Source organism: Ceratina calcarata, unplaced genomic scaffold, assembly GCF_001652005.2.
Source record: "Ceratina calcarata isolate Rehan_Ccalc_2016 unplaced genomic scaffold, ASM165200v1 scaffold81, whole genome shotgun sequence".
NCBI classification, from domain to species: Eukaryota; Metazoa; Arthropoda; class Insecta; order Hymenoptera; family Apidae; genus Ceratina; species Ceratina calcarata.
This window is the reverse complement of record NW_017179422.1, coordinates 332,484-354,866: the sequence shown is the minus strand read 5'-3', so window position 1 is coordinate 354,866 and position 22,383 is coordinate 332,484. Positions and strand designations below refer to the sequence as shown.

Here is a 22,383-nt window from a genome sequence, read left to right as displayed (position 1 = left end):
TTGTATAAAACAGAACCGCCTCAATTTTGTAGAGAGAATAAAATGAAAATAAAAGATTAAAATATATTTTAAGTGCAAATATACTGCTTCTATGTGGACGGAATAATATGCTTACCTTCATAATACAGTAATTATAGTAAAAAGTGCAGATTACTGATTGCGAAACGCTCGGGCAATTCGGTTGAGTGTCTTGATAACTAGCAGCAAAAGAACGTACGCAAAAGAGTAATCCAGAGATTTATATTTTGCGAGCGTGATCGTGCCATTACGGAGGTCGCTATGTTTTAGTTGCTAACGTGGCAGATAACGTAGCGTCGACGGGAGGATCGTGGCAGCTCCATTTCCATTGCAAATCTCTATCGTTTGGACCTGTTGTGGTTGAGGGTCAGTTTTATCAACCTCGAGTCATTCGTTTTCTTTAGTGGCTTGTCTCTTTCTCCGGTCGCGTTCTTTTGACGCCGAGATCGATTCCTGGGAATCCCACTTTTTACTTTTAACCCCGTTCGTTCTCCACTCTTCTTCTATATCAGAACGCCAGTGATCGCCACTGGACAAAGGTTTACTGGACCTTTCGAGGAAGGGGTCCAATTGTTCCTTTGCCTGTTCTACATCAATTATCGCAGTTATTTTGTATGAATATCTCGAGGAGAATCGAGGAAAACCGCTGATCGGTCTCGATTAATCCCGCGTTTGACGTTTAACTGATGGCACGAATAAATTAAATTCCGAACATTATAAATGACGAAAATTGAATAATATTGATGTTTCTTCGATATTTAATACCTGTGTCTGATTCGATATTTAATACCTGTGTCTATTTTTTAATGGACATCTATCTAACAAATGAAAAATGTATGATAAAGCTTCTGAAAAGGTCAGATAGGGAGGTAATGTTCATGTATCGGTTGGATAAAATTCGCAATTCCACTCGGGCGATCGCTCGCAGCGGATATGCCATACACCTCTCTCGAATAAGAATTGCAGAAGTCCTAGGGAATATTCCGAGTACTCTAACGGGGTGAAGGATATTAAAGATGCATGCCGTATCCGTAAGAGGATATTGATACTTCTTCGCGGGTCTCGTCGCGGATTTCTTTCCTCGAGGGCGCTTTGAAAGATGCTACTTAAAGTTCAAATCCTCGCGTCGACGACGACGACGACGACGACGACGACGCAGGTAATATCCCGTAGGCTGGATAACTTCGTCGACGAGCCGTTGATTCGACGAACAGCGGAAAAATCGTTTGCATCGACGAACAAAAAAGAACAAGGACTATTATCGAAATTGGCTTTTCGAAGCATACGCATTTATTTGAAAGTAATTGAATATACGTCAATTGAATTCAGAATTTAATAAGAGCGAATATTTAGAGCTAAAAGCTTGAGCGCTGAATTTATATGAAATGAATTCTTTTGAATGTTATTTTTAATTGTACGACTGGGGAGTTTTAAATTAATGGAAATTTATTATTTTATATGCAACCATCAAATATTCCTGAAGAAGGTATTATTCGTGAAAGTTTTCGGACAAACCGTGTACTTACGTTCGCCAGTGTGTTCCGTTTGGTAACGTCGCGCCAGAGGGACGGGAACGTGAAAGAAGAAGAGGAAACGCCGTTATTCCATATTGCTGCGTCACGTTTATCGTGCACCGAGCGCGAGATTCTTGCATGCAAAGTGCAATCTTCTGCACCGAAGGATAATTCACATTTTATGCTGCGAAGGGAAATCTTTTCATACGGAATTTCTATATTTTTTCTAGAGTTCTTCGAACAATGATACCTTCTGATCGTATTTGTGATATTCTCGTATTATATTTTACTTTTGCGGTGAAAACCATTTATGTACTTTTAAGCGAACTTTCATCCGTCTGCATTTCTTCACTAATTATTTGTGAGAAAACCTGCCCCGTTTAATTAGAAATTCTAATTAGACTGGGCGAACATGGGTTGAACGTCGAATACCTAAGCTCCAAAGAGAACAATTCGCCGCTTAGGAGAATCCGATAACCATGTAAATTCTAGTCCTTTCTGGCCTCCGTCCTCTATTTTTAAAGCACACGGCAAAAGCGCGGGACGGGTTGGTTGCGTTGTATAACCCGGAGCATCTTGTTTAAACGTACGTGAAGCAATGAAAATACAAAAGAAAATGGTCGAGTCCTGTGAAACGGGATCCGAGGATCCCATTTTATCTGAACACGTTCCGTTCGTGGCAGAATTTTAATTCGACCGCACGATGGCGGCTGGATAATTCGGCCGGCCGAGTTCGATGGCTACGTGGTTTTTGGCTCAAGGCTTTCGACAATCCGACGGAAGTTCGCTTTATTCCTGGTCTTATCCCTCGGTCGACCTTATTCCAACCCCGGGTCGCGGCATTAGCGGAAGAAATGTGGTGAAAGTTCCGCATCCGGTATTCAACTCTCGACGGGCTCGCGCGCGTTCTAAGTGTTTGGCCGTGGAAAAACTTTTTCCACCGGTGTATTCGCGACGGAGTTTTCGACGGCGAACACGGCGAATTGGCTTCTACCGAAAGTTCTACACTCGATCTGTTGTTTTTTTAACCGTCAGCCCCTTGGATCGATTAATTGACAGCCAATAATAAAATATATTATTGTCAGACACGTCGATCACGATGAAGATGATACGTAATTAATGTATAATATTAATATTGTAATAAATTTGTTGAGAACGAATAGTTGTAATAATGGATGAGATGGAAGCTCGTTGATACGAACTAAATGCGAAGTCGACTGAATTAAGCGACGTCCTGGATTAACGGAACGCAAATGAATGGAGTTTTATTGTATTGCCGGCGAGAGTGGGAGAAAAGAAACGGGAAAGTCTTCTTAATCCAGACTAATCGGCGAGAAGGGAGATTCGGAATTAAACTGGGGACCGTATTAACGGCTATGAAATTAATGAAACTTTATCTTAATGCATTTCTCGGTATAATTTTCAAACATCTAATAACCGAAGGAAATGATAGTATCATTTCACTTCCTAAATCTGTTGATTTATAAGTCAAATCAGACACTGAGAATTTACTTTTCCCTCGTCTCTCGGTGTATCCCAGTTGCTTCTGTTTTCTCACATTTCTTCTTTACTTCTCAAATATTAACTTCTTCGTAAAATATTTGTCACTCTTCAAAGGACTAAGTATTTTTTCTCTCGTGGAAGAAATTTTCTGTAAACGAGAGTAAATGAGAAAAAAATTAAAATGTGTGAGTAAATGAGAAAAGTTAAATAGAAACAGCCATGTAGCTGCCACATTATTTATGTATGTATGTATGTATGTATGTATATTATGGCGGAGAGAGTCTCGCAATGTTAGTCTCTGAATTCGGACTTCTTTGGTTCAAAGGTTCGTCTTTGGAATACAAACCCGCAATAATCCATTGTCAGTCGGCAAAGCAGTCTCCGGTATTGGCCGATAAATTCAAATACCCACGGCCGACCATCCTAGAGCCACGCCCGACGCACGTGGTCCGACAGAAAATCGTTAAGGATGCTGGATAAAAGCGACAAAACGTCTCTAGAGATCGTATAATCGCATGCAGGACGGCTCAATTCGATTTGTCATTTTCCTATGACAGAGAATTCTGGTTTCGTGACCGATCAAATACAGCAGTCTGCCGTTAGACTTCAGTTAAAATGATTAACAGCTGTTTCCAGTGGATTTGATATTTCGTCATCAGACACGCTCGATCATTGCATTAATGATTTTTATTCAAAAAGTTGAAGTACTCCGGTTCGATATTCGTAGTTAAACTTAAAGATAGATCTACATGAACTACAAACACGAGGAGGTAGTCGTAGGAGGTTCACATTCGTACCAAATCTGAATATTTGCCTACTAATCTTTATTCAAAAGAAATCGATACCGGCCTCCTTTTCATTCTTCCCTGTAACTCCTATCGTTCCGAATTCAGTAGTACAAGCGGATAAACTTGGCTCGTAATGCTTGGATCAATTACATTCTCAAGATAAGACATCCTGTTTGGAACGAAGGCAAGAGGGAAGTCGATATTCGCAATGGACGTCTCGCATCCCCAAAAGATTTCGGTTACGATGCGATGCCCGTCGTGTGCCGACGATAGAATCGATTATGCGTGTCGCGGCGCACGATGAACAAAGGAAAGCCGAGCAAACGAGAAAAGGTGACGCGACGGCGAGGAAGCGGCATTCGATTGTGCCCGACTTTGAGGCATCCTCGAGAGGATCCGGATCAACTCGATCCCAACGTTCTCTCCGCATCGGTGCCCGAAGAACATCCTCTTTCTTTCCTTTCCGTGTTCCACGTACGTGCCACGAATATACACGGCCATCTTGCAGGAAGATCAAGGGGCTGAATAAGCTCAAAGTAAATCCATTGGTCGGGTTTAGTTATGTAAAGACACGCTCTCACTCTCTGTTTCTGGGTATCGGTGTTGCCCCCTATGTTTTAGCATGAAAATCCCTGGTCTCGAGAAAACCCCGTTACTCTCGTTGTGTATACGATTTTTTTGCTGGAACTAGTTGAAAAAGATGATTGTCTCTCACATGATTAGCGAACTTCGTTATCACGCATTTACTGTTCCTAATTTTGATTGATGATAAACTATCAGAAATTTTTAAGTACCTTTTCTAATTTTTCATGCAACTCTTTGACAGATTCTATATGTATACATCCTGTAGGCGCAATATTGCTTACGCGACAGCAGTAATGTTCAGATCGAACCACGGTGATCAAGTAGAACAGGTCAGTCATGCGTCAGGCAGGAGATGAATTGCTCCTGTACAACGCGGAATAGTGTTCGGTGCGTGCATGTTGCGCATTTATTTGCGTGACAAATGAAGGCGATTAGCGGTCGGTTTAACGAAGGCGGTGGTAGCGGCATCGATTGTGATAACATTAACGAGCAATTCGGAGGGAAACTCGATCATAAAGCGGTCGAATTTGTCGTGCGCCGTGGCGCTTGACTCGGCAGCCCCCTTTCAAAACATTCCGCCGATTGCGGTGGCCAGAAATTGATTTCCTGCGCGAATGCGGTAAGCTTCGAAACAAGAACGGCCACAGGCAATTACTTCGTGACAAATAATAACGTAGCGCGCGGCACGTTCGTCATTATCGTGGCTGCGTTCGCAGCCGTTCGACGTGCGCTGCCTCGACAATTCCGAATGCTCGCGATTACGGCTCATCCGTGGTAATTGAATTTCGCTGACGAGCAATCGATCAAATTGCTAGAACCCATAGAAGTATTCATTAGCACTTTGTTTAAGCAACATTGTGTACTCAGTCACCATATTTGTGTCACGTACACTTAACGCCTTAAATGTGTTTTTCATTATCCAACTAGACATTTGAAATGGAACATTTTTATCAAGATGAATTGAACAGCTCAGCGTAAGAAATGGCCACGACACAAGATTTTTGTAACTTCAAGACCTTTTTGTTATTATCAAGTTACCTCTGACTTTTGCATGCTCCGAACAATTTTAATTTTTTTACTATTTCTTGTCCCAAACTACTAAGCAATTCAATCGTACAGTCAGGTGAAAATCGAAATGATCATTTCATGCTTTGAGCTCTACACATTTCTACTCTTTTGTATCTCATTAAAGATTATTACGATGAAGATAAGGATAATTTATTTAATTAAAATTTATGTAATTAAAAAAAATTATTAGATACCATTCGTACAACACAAATTGCTCTACGTGACGCAATTAGAGCAAGTGCTTTATGTGACGGTAGACCAGATTTCACTTGCTTTTGCATCAAAGCGAGGCGATATCTCGATCAGTGATAGCTATCTCATCTCCTTTCTTCCATTTCCTTGCATTCGTGACGACGCTGCGAATCACTTTGACATTCTCGTGGGAGTATAATGAAGCAAATCCACAGAACCCCCTCGATCATCAGTTAAATTGAGGCACCGGTGCAACGGGTTCCTTGGTCGCTTGATTGCGACGAAATCAAAGAAGAAAAAAAGATCCGACGTAAGAAAAAGTAATTTTCATAATTTCTTGATGTTCCAAAGTAACCAGCCTATCTCATTATGGAACATCAATCAAAAAATGATTTTATATAACTTCCTTCCATTTGCTTTGAATTTTTACTTAAGAATTACAAATTGTCATTACAAAATGTGTTTATTAGAATAAGAAGTTAGGTCAGTTTTCTTAGATTGAATATTTGCTTTATGTAACCTTGAGTTGAATTTTTTCAAAGAAGCGTTTCTATCTTTCTTGGAACTTATAGATTAGATACAAGGACCCGAGCACTTTTCTCATGATTTGTATTTAACTACGGACATTTAATTAAGAAATTCCAAGTACCCGCTCTGGCGGAAGAGGAATTCCGAATCACCATTCACTCGATCGAGTTTTCTCATCGATTCACGACTTCAGTCGTCGCATAAGTGCCATACTCGATTATATAAAAGAGAATGAAACAAATATAAAATGGTTATAAATGCAAATAGACTTTATCTAATCCATGGATCACTTACAGAGTCATGTAGCATCGATTCCTATGATATTTTTTTATAGAAATATGAATTTTATGATATTAAGAAGAAAAGTGCTCTTACAATTGAACGTTTATTTATTCTAATTTTCGCGGCTAGGCAATAAGAACATCTGGGGCAATTTTATTGATGAGAATTGGATGAAACAGAATTAGAAACTTGGCCAAACACCCTTTAATTGAAACGAGCCCGTGAAGCGTAACTGATTCATAGAGCGTCTCGAATCGTGGCCAAGAAATTTCGTGTTACTAATATTAATCCGAGCCCTGTCTGTTCGACGTATCCTGGATTAGCTTCCATTACTCGTATCACCTTGCTGATCATCTTCTCAAACAATCTCGAATCCGTCTTTCTAACTGGATAGAAAGAACGAACTTCTGATATGATTTCTCATTACTGAACTTAATTCGTATTGACGTTGTAAGACACGTGCTTTTAAATAGACAGTGCTTTGTTAAAAAGTAGTGAATCAAGTTTTTTTTATGTATAAGCTGTTATTTATCTTTAGAAAAATTAGTTGTAGATTAAATTTCAAGATACATCCATAGTTATTGGATAGAATAACAAGACACATAGATGTATGACAGCATGTAATAAAATAAAAAATATCAATTTATATTAATTCCTAATTGAATGTACTTAATTGAGTAACTTCTGAATAGATTTTGTTCACTGTTCCAATTTCTTCGTGTAGATGTGTACTCGTTACGTAACGGGAGTCAATTATATTCATTTCCAGCGTGAAATCCATTCACAAAACGGGAATTGTAAATTTAAATCGGAAGAAATTCAATCTATCGTTTGACCAATTAAATGAGTCCGTCATGTGTGACAAAATCAATTATTTTATTCAATCAGAATCAGAATCGTGCAGCGATAAAACCGGCGAATTTAATTTCCGTTCGTTCTTGCCTCGGTTTACGGTTCGGATAATAATTTTCCACTGTGAAACGTTCTACAGCAAAAGTTCGTGCACCAAAAACTATTACCTAGAAAAATCCTGGTGATTCGCGTGTACCGTGGAAATCAACACGCGTGAAGGACGAAGAAACTCTCTGCAATCTTCGCACCCGTTTGTCGCCGACTCGAAGAAAGTTTGAGTCGAACCTGGAACAGTTACTAAGTTTCTCAGGGAACTTGTTCCTCCTAGATTTGTTCCTTTGTTTCTTCGCTCGAATTTCGATTTTTCCGAGGACCTTTCGTCCGATTGGAACACACAAACTGTACGACGCAGCACGGAAAAACACAGGACGTACATGCATGGGCAAGGCGAGGCTCCCTTATCGTCCGCAAGAATTTAGGGAATAGAAACCCTGTGCCTCGTTGACTCCGGTATCGCATTGAAAATTGTGGATAGTTGGAATTGTCTCGCTTTGGCTTTAATACCGTCGTTACGGCGTTATGGGAATTTTATTCCGGGGAAATGGAGCCAGCGGTAGCACTATTCTCGATATTACATCTATTACAGTCGCCGCCAATGGCATTTTTTCTATTTGTCCGTGCGAGAAGAACGGACGGATGAAACGCGAGACAATTTTCTTACCAATTCTCAATCTGTCTCACAATTGGCTATTCCAGTTTTACTATAACAACTTCCTAAGTACTCACAATCAGTTTCTTTACATTTGCGGTACTGAATCTGCACGAATGTAATAAAACTAAATGTGCGCATTTCCTTCGTCTTTGCCGAGCAAGAATTTATTAATCCGTTTAATTAGGAGATAATTACAATTTTATCAAGTATACAGTTTTTTAAATAGTTTTTTCTGAATTATATAATATTAAGATGTAACATGATACTATCTCAGTCTTTACCTACAAAAAAATTAGACACGTATTTCACCGTCCGATATTAAATGTGTTAAACTTTTCACAATGAGGATAGAAGGTTTTCCGTTTGAAAAGTCCGAATATTTCTGTGATAAAAGATCATTCTGCGGTTGATTCGAGTATCGATAGTCAGGGCCAGACAAAAGCCCTCGACTAGAACGAAAGTATGAATGGGTTTCGCATAATTCGGCTATAAATATCGAGTCCGAGGAGCGGTGTGCAATTTGGCCACGAATTTGCACCGGAAGACTTATATGCATGCACTTAGGTAAAGTGCATTTTATCAAGGGTGCAAGGCTATTCCCCAGAGAAATTTTCCAACTAAAATGTCGGTCAGGGAACAATGATTTTCCCTCTGTATGTACGACGCCGTGATGGTTCGCTAACGAATATTACACGCTTTGGAAACCGCCGGATCGATACTCATTTGTTAATCTATACATATTCTGTCACATGTTTCTTCTTTATTAATCCCGTTGTCTGTGCGTCGTGCAATTTTCTGGTTTGTTGATGCAAATTGATTTCAAAATGCACCACTGATTTGGAATATCTTTATTGAAAATGTGATGCAGTGCATCATATAGTGTACTACAACGAAAAATGTTTGTAAAAGATTGCCAGAAGCGGGAGTACACGTCAGTATCTAATTCTATAAGTTAAATATTGAACACAGAAAGCATAAACAAGTCAGAACAAATACAATCATGTCAGAAATAAATTGCAATTTCTTTCAGTATTGGAATATAAGCAGTAAGAGACAAGCTCTATGGTCGGAAACGGAAAACGTTCGTTACATTTACGGAGGCAAGGAGACTGATCGATTACCAGCATGCACAGAAATATTTACGATGCAATAAAAATTGCAATTGCTACGACATCCTTGGAAGAGAACGTAGAGAAACGACATTGAGGAAAATAGGGGAAACCGTAGGGAATGGAAAATAAACTAAGAGTTCTTCTCGTGTTTAGTAACGAAAAATGAAATTTTTAAGAAAGGTATCTGGAAGCGAAATAACGTCTCGACAACGGAGAAACAGAGGACACAACGCAGCGCAGAGAATACGATAGTTTCGTCTGTTTGACAGGGAGGTCTAACGCGATATGGTATTATTTTACGCCTATTCTGGCAACTATACATTTCCCAGAGGGATTCGCGAATGCAGATGCACAATCATCCTTTCGCTCCGTCGTGACTATCCTGGCACCTAACTCCCATTGCAAGACACTCTCTAATAGTAATTACGGAATTATTACCAGCCATTTCGGTGATCACACTTTTGCGGCCTGGGAGTCGAGATCGATTTCTCGTTCACCTAGTTTTCCCCTGCTCTCAGTATAATTCTGCGTCTGACTTTTGCTTTTCTTTTTCACTTCCAATTCAATTAAAATCCTTTCTGTCACTGCTGTTCCTATTCAATTGTTTTAGCTATTCTTTCCCTTTGCATACGAAATAGACTTTCTACTTTTTCACCTTTCTACTATTCCTACCTTTATTCGGAACCAAAACTTACAGAGAATTTTTCCGTAAAATGTTTACCCGGATACAAGTTACTCGCTTTTACCTTCGCCTCGCTTGTTATCGAGATATCACGTTACATCCATAGCTTGCGAGCTATCTTGTTTTTCGCATCGTGTCATTTATTTTTTCCTCTCCTTTATTCTGGGTAACTCTCCCAACGTTAAATTGAATAAAAATTTCCATTGCTTTACAACAGCTCGCTAGTAATTTAATCGGCCGGTAAATTCGATCTCGATTTTAGCATTATGCGAGCCTCGATTTAAGGAGAATAAATTTCTCCCACGATTCCTTTTCTCTACCTTCCACAAGAGATTCGTTTACGAGAGAAATCGCAAAGAGAACTGTAGCTGACGGCACGGCGCGGCGGCTGCGTAAATGCAATCTATGAATAACTTCGCTCGAAACTACGTATCGATATAGGGGACACGAGATTGATGGAATCGACGTAATGCATTTCGAATGAAGCGCCTCTCGTTTTTCGTGTATCGTTAAAATGAATACATTTCTCTACTGGAAAATATTATACCAGGAGGTATAATTGAATTAAATTTATCGCTTCGAATTAACGAATGTAGCTTGGCTGAATTGTAGTAGCTTGGTCACCATTAATATCAAAGAATAAATTCTAAAGAATAATGTGATACCACGCCTGACTTGTTATACTTTTTTCTACTTGCAATTCTGCCTAAATGCTTCCCGTTATTGGAGTATTAAACGAAATTGGCTACGCGTTTGATCAAACGTATGAGACGGAGCGGGAGAGCAGAAAACCCATAGTGTGCAGCTAGACCAGCGCGCATTAGGAATCAATTAGCGGTTCATTTATTTCTAACCGAGCCGCGGGGTGAATTGCGCGCGAAAAGAGCGGAGAAAGCGAACCGGTCAGAGCGAGATAAAATGATTAATCACCGTAATTAATTGGGCCCTCACGGCGAACCAGGCTTTCGCGTGTCACGCAGCCCAGCTACGAGAGAGGAATTATTAACGACGCCAGTTTCACCCTGTGGACGAGGAGCACGATTTCTCCCTTCTATTAAACGAGGAACTTTTCCAACGAATTGTTTGCCCGCGAAACAATTTTATTTGTTCCCGTGCCGCGTGCCTCGCCGAGGATCATTTGTCGGGCAAATATTATCGTAATCCTTACCGATGCTTGTCCGGCTTTATTCAAATACGAATGATACATCAGAGCAGAGTAGACATTCGCGATTACGTTTGATGTCCATGTTAACCCGATTAGCTTACTTTCTCAATTCCCGTTTACTTTTGAAAGAACTACGCGTTGCACATATAATTATTTAAAAATCCAGTGAACGAACTGTGTTATATCTTAACAAGGACGAGGATATTCTATAATGCTTTGAAAAATGGTAGGGACACGAAATCTTTTAATACCTTCATGAAAGACCGTAAAGCGACAGTGAATTTATTGCCGTCGAACCGCGCAAAGCTGAAAATGAATTTCCCACCGTGACGGAGAAGAAAATTGTAGTAACTATTTGGTGGTGAGTGGCGTTGGCTCTGTCGATAAAATGGTGGCTAGGTAGTTGGTTCCCACGGTGAGGATAAATTGTTCGATAGCATCCATAAAGGGAGTTACGCGGAAATTTCGACAATTTTTACCGGGCCACGAACTATCCGAATCGATCAGCCGCGGTTGCACGGAAATACGCGCACGTCTATCGTGAGACATGGTACACAAAAGGATGAGAAGGGCCCGGCCGGTCATATTACACTTACTATACCTACTAACAGCGCGGATGGGAAAAGTTGGAGAAGCGCGTGGAACGGAAGGAACGCGTGGGGTCTGTTAAAGTGCGAAACTAAGTGCGAAGTTGTCGGACATGTGTGGCGGAAGTGTTGAAAGACGCGGGCGAGGTATCCCACTACGTCGTTGAGCTGGAAGCTTTTATCGTTCCAAACATGGTCCCGCGCCGCGCGTCGCGTCGCGTCGTACGGCAACTTTTTCTTGTCGACCAGGCAAAAGCTCTTCCGTCGATTGTGTGTCTTCACTCGCGGATACTTCTGCCCACCTCTTCCGGCCGATTAATCTTTATCGATTAACCGGCCTCCTCTTCTTTTTTGTTGCACGATCGTGCAAGGAATTGCTCCGAAGAGAATAAAAACACACGGAGTACGAGTATCGGCGTGGTCGGCCCGCTATTTTCGTGTATTGTAAATGACAAATAATCATGATTAAAAAAATCTACGGGGTTAAGGTTTACGAGACTTAATTGATGTAAAGGATTTTAACTTCGAAATTCGGGTTCGAGTGGAGCGACGAACGACCGTGATTTTAGGGGTATTTCGCTGAGTGACGCGTTACTAATGTAGAACTGTCGGTGAGGATCTTCGCCAAGATTAAGGGAAGCTTCTGCTCCCGCAATTCATTAACGTCTCTAGAGGGAAGGGCGTGATGTCGGAATCGAGTTTACTACGCAATCTGCCACTTCATCACATCATTGTTCGACGCAAACATAATCATGAACACTTGTCTCTATTCTTATTTCACCTCGTGGCTAACACAGTATAAAAAGCAACGAGATTATCTCTTTATTAACTACGACAAAGTTTGTTTCAAAAATTTCACCAACACGTGTCTCATTAACATAACGGAGAATCTAGCTCTGAAGTCCATTCAGTTAGACGTGTCTCAAGCCAACCATGAATTAGCGGTTCTTGTTAATTACATTCCAGTTGTCGGAACTTCCAGGATAGACAATAATAATCGGTGTTTGTTCGGGGGCTAGATTCACTAGAGCTAAACGAATTTCGGGATTCATTTCAAGGACAATCTAATTAGTTCGTGAACAATAGCCGTGACAGAGAGAAACGACGAGGATAGTAGCAACTTGTAACATCGATCAGTCATTGCAAGCTTGTCAACTGGCAACCTAAATCGGTTTTAGTAAAACCCTCTAATCTACTTCGTATTATCAATTATTTGTTCGATCAAGTGATGAAGAAGTTTGATGGTCAAAATAGCAAGATAATTTATCTCTCATCCCTTTTTATGTCAATTATTATCAAAATTGTCTTGAATGAAATAAATATAAATACCCTAACAATTTTTCTTATCATAAATTGGAAGCATGAAGTTGCTATAAATATAATTTGCATTTTTAATATTATTAATTTTTTACATGTTCTACTTAATAATCATAATATTTCTGTGGTATCTTAAATTACTACGTCGATAAATTTCATAATAAATTTCATTCCCATTTTATTAACTTCGCTGTTAAAAGCTGGGGATGCTTACACCCCTTTGAGACTCAGCATCGTATCACGGATTCGGCGACTGACAATTCGGACAACACGTAACATAAAAGTTTCGCATCGTAGAAGCAGCATCTCGTCAGAACTGTAGGTCGAGAAGCTTATCGATGGTTTTACGGTTGGCTCCCTTTTGCCCCTGCCCATTCGATTCAATATCGTCAAAGGTTTACTACTCTCGGCGAGTAGGCGTCGCGCCGCTTTTATTGTGTACCCCGGGCCTACCTCATTCTCGTTTCGACGATCGCTCGTCCCCCTGAATTGCGAACGAGGACGTTTAGGAAACTGCTTCGGCCAGTTTCCTGTTACTTTTGTCGTTTGCTTCCTCGAATAAAAAGGAACGAATAGAATACTGGGAAATTCTGGACAAATTTTATCTACACGTATACAATACACATTTCAGTGAGTAATGTTATATACATTATATAAATATGATGTTCGTTATAGATATCGTCTAGAATATTATATTTTTTCTTAAAAAACTTTGAATAATTTTTTAATAATCTTTCGGACTTAGATGACTAGCCCTTATTTACGTTATTTTGATGTTACGGTCTTCTCGGATATGAGACATGAATGGGTTAATTACGACCCATATATTAAATTTCGTAGTGCTATATTTCGGTACGAAACAGCTTTCTCATTGTCTTCTCATGTTAATTAATCGATCACATGGCTGATGAAGTCATCGCGTATGGATTTATTAATTAAGAGGTAGCCAGAGGTCAGTCGGCGCATGCACCTACATTTATACGTGTACGTATATCCAGCTCGATTCGCTGCTGGGTTTAAATTAGCGAGATCAAACATAATTAAGCGACACGGCCAGATTTAATCTTCGCCGAGAAACCGGTGAATGATTACACAATACTGCAATGCAGAGAGTATGTATACGCGGGTACCGGATGAAGATGGATATTAATATATCATTTACACAGCTTACAATTAGTGCAACCCATAATTATACTAGCGACCGTGATATCTCAGGCATCATTATGTTGGGGTCCGCAATATAGTGTTCTCATCTGGCTCGAAATTATCACTCGCAGAAATGAAGCACCTATTTTTTTTTAAATAATTTCGGTACGTTGTTCCATATTAAATTGATTGTATCAAATGAATTTTAAATGAATAAAATGGAATTTAAGATGGTAAAGAAATATAATAAGACGAAGTGAAATTCCACGGCGATATGAGAGGGTTATAATTAGTAATTCTGAAGGAGCTTAATTTCTCCGACTGAAAGTTCTCCGCGAATCACTGTAGCCACTCGCACGAAAACTTTCCCGGCAGTGAAAGTTCGCCGCTTAGCAATTTCGCGTTCGGGAAATTGATTGGAATATCTCGAAACTTGCGGATTGAAACGAAGAAGTTTCACGGAGGATGCCGAGATAGGAAACGAGAGGCTGGTACCAGTTTTCGCGAGTTCGATTATGATAAACTATCTGTACCACCAAGAATGCTATCGGGATTCTCGGTACAAAATGGATGAGAGGATCAAGAATCGTTCAAGAAACGTGCATTTGAAATGTAGTTTCCAATGGGGAAAAATAAATCGTTTTTAAGGTTGTACAATCATTTAAGATGCCAGAATGTGTTTTAAGTCGCCCAGGAAACTTTCCGCAAGTTGATGTTGTACGTCTTAAAATAATCCGTCCACATTTCTTCCCGTAATCCCTTATCCGGAAAACAGAACAAATTCCTCTGGTAAACTAGCTTCATCCCAAGAAAATTGATGTCCGTCTCTGACTATAATTAAATTTGTGACATTGAACACTAATTATCTTCCATAATGTACTCGAATCTCATCAAATTTTGTTTCACATGCGACAGATTGTAGAAAAACGCCAAAATCTTTTTGTTAAAAAATCGAAGTTCAATAATTTATTACAAATTTCAATGTTTCTTTCTCTATGAAGATATTGTATTTTCGTTTCGCATCTTCTTTAAGCTCCCAGAGCTTCTTTGAGCTAACAGATTTCTTCTCCGTACTTTCATCATAGGTGAGATAGATGAAAGAGACGGCAAATAAATTTTCCCGTCAAACCATAATAAAGCAGCTCATCCTGTGCTTTCTTCTCACTTTTCTTTTTCCTTTTTCAACTCTCGCATCTCCTTTTTCCTTTCCGTCTCGTCAGTCCTCGACCCCGTCTACTTCTCCTCCGTCTCAACTCTCTTATAAGCAAACTCACTTCAAATTGCCCTCATTTTCACCTCCGTGCCTCTCGTCTGAACCGATTCTTTTGCCGCAAAAAAGAATTAAAGATGAGCATGAGATTCGTACACATGATATGTACATATCATGAACAGAATGAAGAACTTTTATCTTTCATTGAAATGAAAAAAGAAATAGAATGAACGAGTTATTATAATTAAAAAAATAAACTACAAACATTCCTTTTAAATATGCTGATTAATCCTTTTAAATTGCCTGCATGATTTTATAAAGTTCATCAAAATCTTCGCGTTATCACGCAACGAAAATTGTTTACCAGTACCGCAGAATAAGGAAGTCTAGTATTTAGTATTCGTCTTAATAGGCGGCTAATTAAGTAAAGACGCGAGGAATTAGCATTGTTCGAGTATGTGCCATTTCACGCGCAAGCAGAGGGTCATTCAAAGCGAGGCTGCGTTTAGTAAACCATTGGCAAACGCTGCGTCCCTGGTTTCCACTTAACCTTAAAACGCGCAATTGTCGTTTAACGAGGTATACCGCAGGCGAAGATTGATAGGGGCTGTTTTGGTCTCTTACAGGGACCGGTTGAGCACTGCCGTGATAAGGCGATCTCGGGACCGCTGCAGACAGAGAAAAGAAAGCGAGTGAGCCGGGTCCTGAACGACGGGAGGGTGTGATTGAATAACCGTGGAAACTTAAACAGAAATTCTGGGTCAAGGTAAGTCTCTTTCCGTCAGAATGCCGAAAGTTCATTCTTTGATCCTGAATTTGCCGTGCTGACCTCTTACGAATCCATTATTGCAAATTTAGAAATCTCGCTCGCGAGAAAGAAAATTGATTAAGATGCAAAGTTTTGATTGCATTAATTAATAATAATAGCTTTCTGTTTTATTTGATTAAAATTCTCCGAGGAGAAGGAATATTACGATAGGAAGTTTTAATCACATTCACTTTATTCCATGTAAATACTTTTTCAGTCTAATATATACATAATGATATTATAAAATATTATACTAATTTTATTACGTGAAAACGGGATTGAGGAAGCATGTTCCGGAGATTCTGGAAAGCTTTCGAGGTTCGTTGGCAATGGCTATTTCAAGTACGTTTAAGCAGAAACAGACTCGTTCCTTAGTTAACTCGGATTAATTTTGGAAGTTCAATGAAGTAACCCTCGAAGAGTTGACCCGTACCATCCGACTCGCGTATCGCGGAAGAGCATCTCACAGGAATAGTTATTAAATTTTGATACTGGGAAATTCCTGACTCTCCACTCCGACAAACTTGCGTCGTTTTGCTTGCTGTATTAGCGACATTGTTATGATGCGTTTGGTATAATGTAGGGAGTTGGAAATTCCCCGAGAGCGGAATACTGTTGGTGAACAACATAATTCATGAGTTTGCACATAAATATACAAATTCCAAATTAAAAACTATAATTACTAATATTATTAATTTAGTTGAAGAGTCACGCGCTTATTCTCAATAATAGTAATTGAAATAATATTTCTTATTACTGGTGATCGTGCGATTAATTATGAGCGAAAACTTTCCCATTATTGATCATGTTGCTAGTCTCAGAAGTAATCCGTAGACAAGAAATTTCCTAACGTCACGGTCCTTGCTTGTGACGTATATAAGTGTGTATGCACATAAATTGAACGAGAGCATTTCAGGCTCTGAGATTTCGACGAACCCGTGGGGCAAGAAATTGCAAACAAGATCTTCTCGTCGTCACCTGACATTAATCTTTAGCGTGCAACAGATGAAACATCGTTGTACATGAATTCCTCCTCGTCTTTTAAATAATAATGTACGCATATAGATAAGTCTTAAGCAATGTAATTGAGGAATGTCCGAAAGTTACATAGGTACTTTTAAATATCCATATTATAATTTGCAATATTATTAAACTGTTAAGAAGTAAACGTATAAAATTGTTAATAGTAGTTTTTAAATTCCTCTTCTGAGATTCTGATACATAGAAGAACAGAGTGTTTTATTTCATTCCAATATTCCAAACTATAACAACACTCGTCAAGGATCGTGAAATAAGAATGCCAAAATTCGTTTTTATTCATTTATTAATCAAAGTTAGTCAGTCTTACAATACATTTACATATTTTTACGTAAAATTTTGAAAATTCTTAGTATGCACATTCACTTGACTTGAGAATTTTGAGAGAAACATCTTAAATGCCTTGTAGAATCCAAGCGCGGAATTCCATCCCACTACCATTGCTAGAAGCAAATGCTTATTTCCTAGACCCGCGTAGCAGGTGTCTAGACGTTTGGTGTGGGTTGGGACAGGTCACTAACTGGGTCAGTGTTCGAGCGAGAGGTCCGAGACGTATGAGAAAGAGAGCGACAACGGTCTTAAAAAAAATTGCGATTGTGTTTACGTGACGTTATTTCCGGAATCAGATCGTGATAAACCAAACAGTATTGGAAATGAGAGATACCCCCGCTGCTAACAACTTATAAGTAATTAAAGTTCTTGGATTTTTAATAAGAAAGGGATAGGATCTTTGCGTATATAAAATTTACAATCGTCCTTCCACGACGATATCTCTAGAACCGGAAGTAAGTATGAATTAATCGGAATTTGAAGCATGAAACTTCACCGATTCTTTTTAGCTACAAATGCATTTCTCTCGGTTATACCTCGAACTATAGTTTCGTTTGCCATGTTGTTGGTCGGTATTGGCAAGGCTTTCTCGACAAGGGTACGTCGTTAAAACGACTTTAGAGCTCCCGCGTATATACAACCGTGGATGTACGCAGTTATTCGCCCACCCTCAGGAAATTGGTTATGGAGGCGCGTCGTGCTATGCGCCGTACGTGAAACCCTTTCTCAACGACGCAGAATAAATTTTTTTGAAAGCCAATGCAACTGAATTTACTCCACGGTCCCTGAGCATGATGCGGGCCAATTAATCACGGTACAAACTTTCCATCGAACATGAATGCCCTTGTCCACTTCCTACTCGAAATAACCAGATAAATGGGATAAAAGCCGGTTGGATTTCAAACGCGACATACCTTGTTTGATGTTGGAATCTCTTTGGTGTTTGAATTCCACGAGATTGCTCTGTTACGTTATTTTCTGGGAAACTGATTTTTGATACATTTTCTACCTGCATGTTTCATACTAGGCAGCACCTACATACGCAAATGACTAAACCTATACATCGCAGGAAAAATTTGACGAACGCGTTCAACGTGTTTTATCGTAAAATGTGTCAATTGGGAACATATTATATAGGGTGTCCCCGGATTAAACGATCAAACTGCACCAGTAGGTAAAAAAAAAGAAAAAATGGTAATTAAACAATGGCCTACAAGCGCTTTATAAAAAAGTTATAATAAAAAAATGAACCTAAAATCAATAGCGAGTTCGTTGTTGGTACATCGAAATGGAACAATTGGCTTGACTCACGGAGTGTAATATTTCAAATATGTATTATCAAGCGAAAGGTGAATGAGAACACAGTTGAACAGTGAAAAATTCGATTTGGACCAGTTAGTGAGTTGTAAATAGGGAAGGGTTTGCAAAGCGTTCCTGTAATCAGAGAAAAATGCGTGCTGAAATTGAACGCGTCAGTTTGTCGCTGCACGTGTATACATATATGTATATGTACAACGACATGGACTTACATACTGTATGGAAGAGTGGCCTCTTATGGTGCTTGTGAACGTTCTCCGGCAACTAGGCCCATCCCGGTAGCTGCCGCTGTGTCAAACATTATGCAGGCAAGCAGAAGCCACTTGAAATGCAAATATTTGCAACGGACGCAATTAAGTCCCTTGTAGAGTGGGAGCGACGAACGCGTTCAGTTGTCGGATCGGCACACGAAAAATATTGCGTTCCGCGCAAGAAAGCACAAGAGAGCCACGCCTCTGCCATTTTTAGCATGCAGATCATCGACGCGTTCATTGAATTAAGTTAAAGTGTTGCAAAATTTTTACATTAGTTTATACATTCAACATTAGTTTTATAGCTGTAGTCGTGACAATACTGGATAAATACGATGTACTCATTTTATAAAGTGTTATTTCTCCATGACCTCACTCACACATTCTGTGCGTGAAACTTTAATTACAAGACAATGGAAGCATAGAGTGAATTGGAAATTTTATTATCATATACATTTCATTATTCATTTTCGTAAATCGGTATTTTTGACAAGTTTCTCAATAATGCCGTATTTGATTCATGCTATTGTCGGATGGAAATAAACACCGAGTTTTATCGAAGAATACTCGTGGTTCATTCAAACCGGCTTTTGCATCAAGCGCTCCGAATCATCAACAAAGTAAAAAAACCTTCACAGCGTATATAAAAACTCGTGAAATACTTTTAGTACCTACACGTATAATCCTCTACAACGAAATCTGTTCATCCTGCATTATATTAAAGCACAAGTGGTAATTTCTTAACGTTATAATTTCCAAGCAATTTTCACTAAAAGCAGAGAATGTGTCTTGATGTGAGGTAAACTATCTGCGGCAGACTTAGCCTGGTCCGTTTTAATTTTCAATTTCCACGAGAACAGGAAGCAACAGCACGCGGCAAGATGCCTCGATAGGAAGCTTCACCACCAGGGAACAATTCTGTCACGATAATTATTTACGAAGCGGTTACGGAATGCCGCGATCGAGTCGATTAAATGTTTAAAACAGGGTAAATCGATTTCCAGTGTTCCTCGAACAAAACGTTACGATCTTTCCATAGCATTATATCTTTGCTTTCTATCGTGCATTTATTATGTAATTAAAAGAATTTCATAAATTCAGTGTCTTATTAAATTTAAACGTATTCTGAAATACTATTTAATCGTATTTACTCGATCATAGAGAATATCCGTATTTCGTTAGTGTTTTCCAGGCAGTTAGCTAAACACCGGAACATATTTGAAACAGTACACCCTCCAAGATAAATGGGCGCAGTTAAGGGATTTTCCAGAGCGTTGCTTCCTAATTCCTTTGATTTCGAAATTCAAACTCCGAATTCACATTTAACGCCGTAAACTATTTGTGACCGTACTCAGCACGAATCTTTAAAGTCGCAATTTTCCATCTGTTGTTTTTTTCCTATTGCGGAAATGTGCCATTATGTACGTGGATCGAAAGGTCCAAAGAGATATCTTTTCGCTGTGCGAATCGAAAGACGATTTATCAGAAGATCCGATTACCCCAGGGGAAGCGTTGTCTGCGCTACAAAACGTTCGAATCCTGTTCAGCGTATTTCTGTGTGGTCATCAACGACGGGGTACGACGATATTCCTGGAGGGAAAAGACATGAGTTATGTAGGATTGTCGCGACCCTCTCGAAATCGTAACGGAGAATCAATAGTCCTTTATTTGGCTGACCAGGCTTTAGAGTTAGACCCTCGGGCTGGGACTTCGTCGTTGCGTCGTATAAAACATAGAAGTCTGCGGGATTTCGAAAATCCTCGGATTGCTCGGAAGGGAGACGTAAAAAAACTTTTGATAAAATATAAAACAGCAAAACACACGAGGTTTCGCGGCAATTTCGCTTCGTTCTCAAAATGGCTGATTAGTAAATGTTAACGTTTTCGGTTGTTAGTGAAAATTCAAAAGTATGTCTTATAAAAAAGGAAAAAGAAATCCCGGGTTTCGGTGAAGAAAATTTGTACGGAGTGGAATCATGTTGCAACACCCATTTTTGGAACTTAAGGTGACCATCGTGCGAAATCCCAGTTTGGCCATAGAGAGAACGACGATAACCTTGAAGAACCAGTACCACCCAAACATCTCCGACCTTTTCGCAGATGTATCATACTATTTCTTACCTTTTAATTCCCAATATAGCACCGAAATATCTATGATACGCGAACTCAATGAAATATTCAATGTCTTCTAAAAGGACAGCTTACTACGAAAAGGGAAACGGTTTTACCTTTCTGATAAACTTAGAAAGACTTCATTTCCTGCAAAGAATAAGTAAAAAGGAAATTAATTCTTCTGCTAAAAATATATTCCTTGTCGCCTGAGATAGCATAGAATTTCACGAGCTCATCGAAAGAAGAGTTTCCATCGCCCCCTCGATCCGTTAATTATTCAAACTAACTGTGAGAGTGATCGAGACCCGTGTTTCGGAAGATATTACGGTGCTATGTCCACGATTGATCGAAGGCAATTTAATTTAATGCGCATTCAATGTTTAATCTACTTAATATTAATCACGATACCTCGGCTGGTTCCATTAAAGCTTCTGACCGCGTCGCCTTTAAATCGTTTCATAAATAGAAAATTGTCTATTTACGAGGGAACGGCACCAATTTATTTCAATGTGGATGCACACATAGAGACGTTAAACAAAAGTAGGAAGTTTGTACGCAGCTGGGAAACATAAAAGCCCTACGACTCGTTAATGGGATTAGTTTTTTCCTTCTTTCTCTATTTTTATTCATGCTTGCGAATCGTACGATCTGTTAGCGTCAAACGTTACGATCCTCCCGATTGGCCATGCGTATCAGATTAATTAACGTCAATCAAAGAAGCTTTCCGGTTCGTAATCGAAGTCGATCAATCGTGGAACGTGGTTTTTATGCATTTACAATAGCTCCTCTCTTTCCTCTTATATCCTTTGAACCAATTCGTGCGCCGACGAGCATAGAGAATTCTGAGCTACATTTGTCTCTGGAACATTAATAAATTTTCCTTTGGTCGCGACACGATATTTGCGAACAGGTCGGGACGATCTGCGATGAGCAACCGTTCAGAATTTATTGCCAGATCTCCGAGCGTGACTACGTGCCCGTTTTCAACTTCATCAGCTTTAAAGGCGGCCTCGAGCTGATCTGCAATCCCGAGTAAACACCACTTTTCATGACTATAATCAACGTAATAAATTCGCGTATCCTCATTTGATGCATACTGGATGAAAATTTTAAATAATCCGAGGATGATTAAGGATCGGAAACTATAGTACTAGATCATTCAGTTCTACACGTTTTTTATATCAAATTAAGTATTGACGCTGACGAAAATTTTTTTTTCAAAATTTCGAAAAATGCTTCAAATAAAAGTTTTTATACCTCTAATTTC

At 39.4% G+C, this 22,383-nt stretch overlaps 1 protein-coding gene across 7 annotated transcripts in view; it reads left to right on the top strand.

Annotated features, from left to right (window-relative positions):
- LOC108631090 (uncharacterized) overlaps positions 1-22,383 on the top strand; it is a 98,668-nt gene that overhangs the window by 20,102 nt on the left and 56,183 nt on the right. For 4 of the 7 annotated variants that reach the window (XM_018034791.2, XM_018034794.2, XM_018034790.2 and 1 more), the window contains exon 2: positions 15,888-16,027. The exons of the other annotated variants lie outside the window; for them this stretch is intronic. The gene's annotated coding sequence lies outside the window, so the exon portion shown is untranslated. The remainder of the gene's footprint in view (positions 1-15,887; positions 16,028-22,383) is intronic. 7 annotated transcript variants of the gene reach the window in all.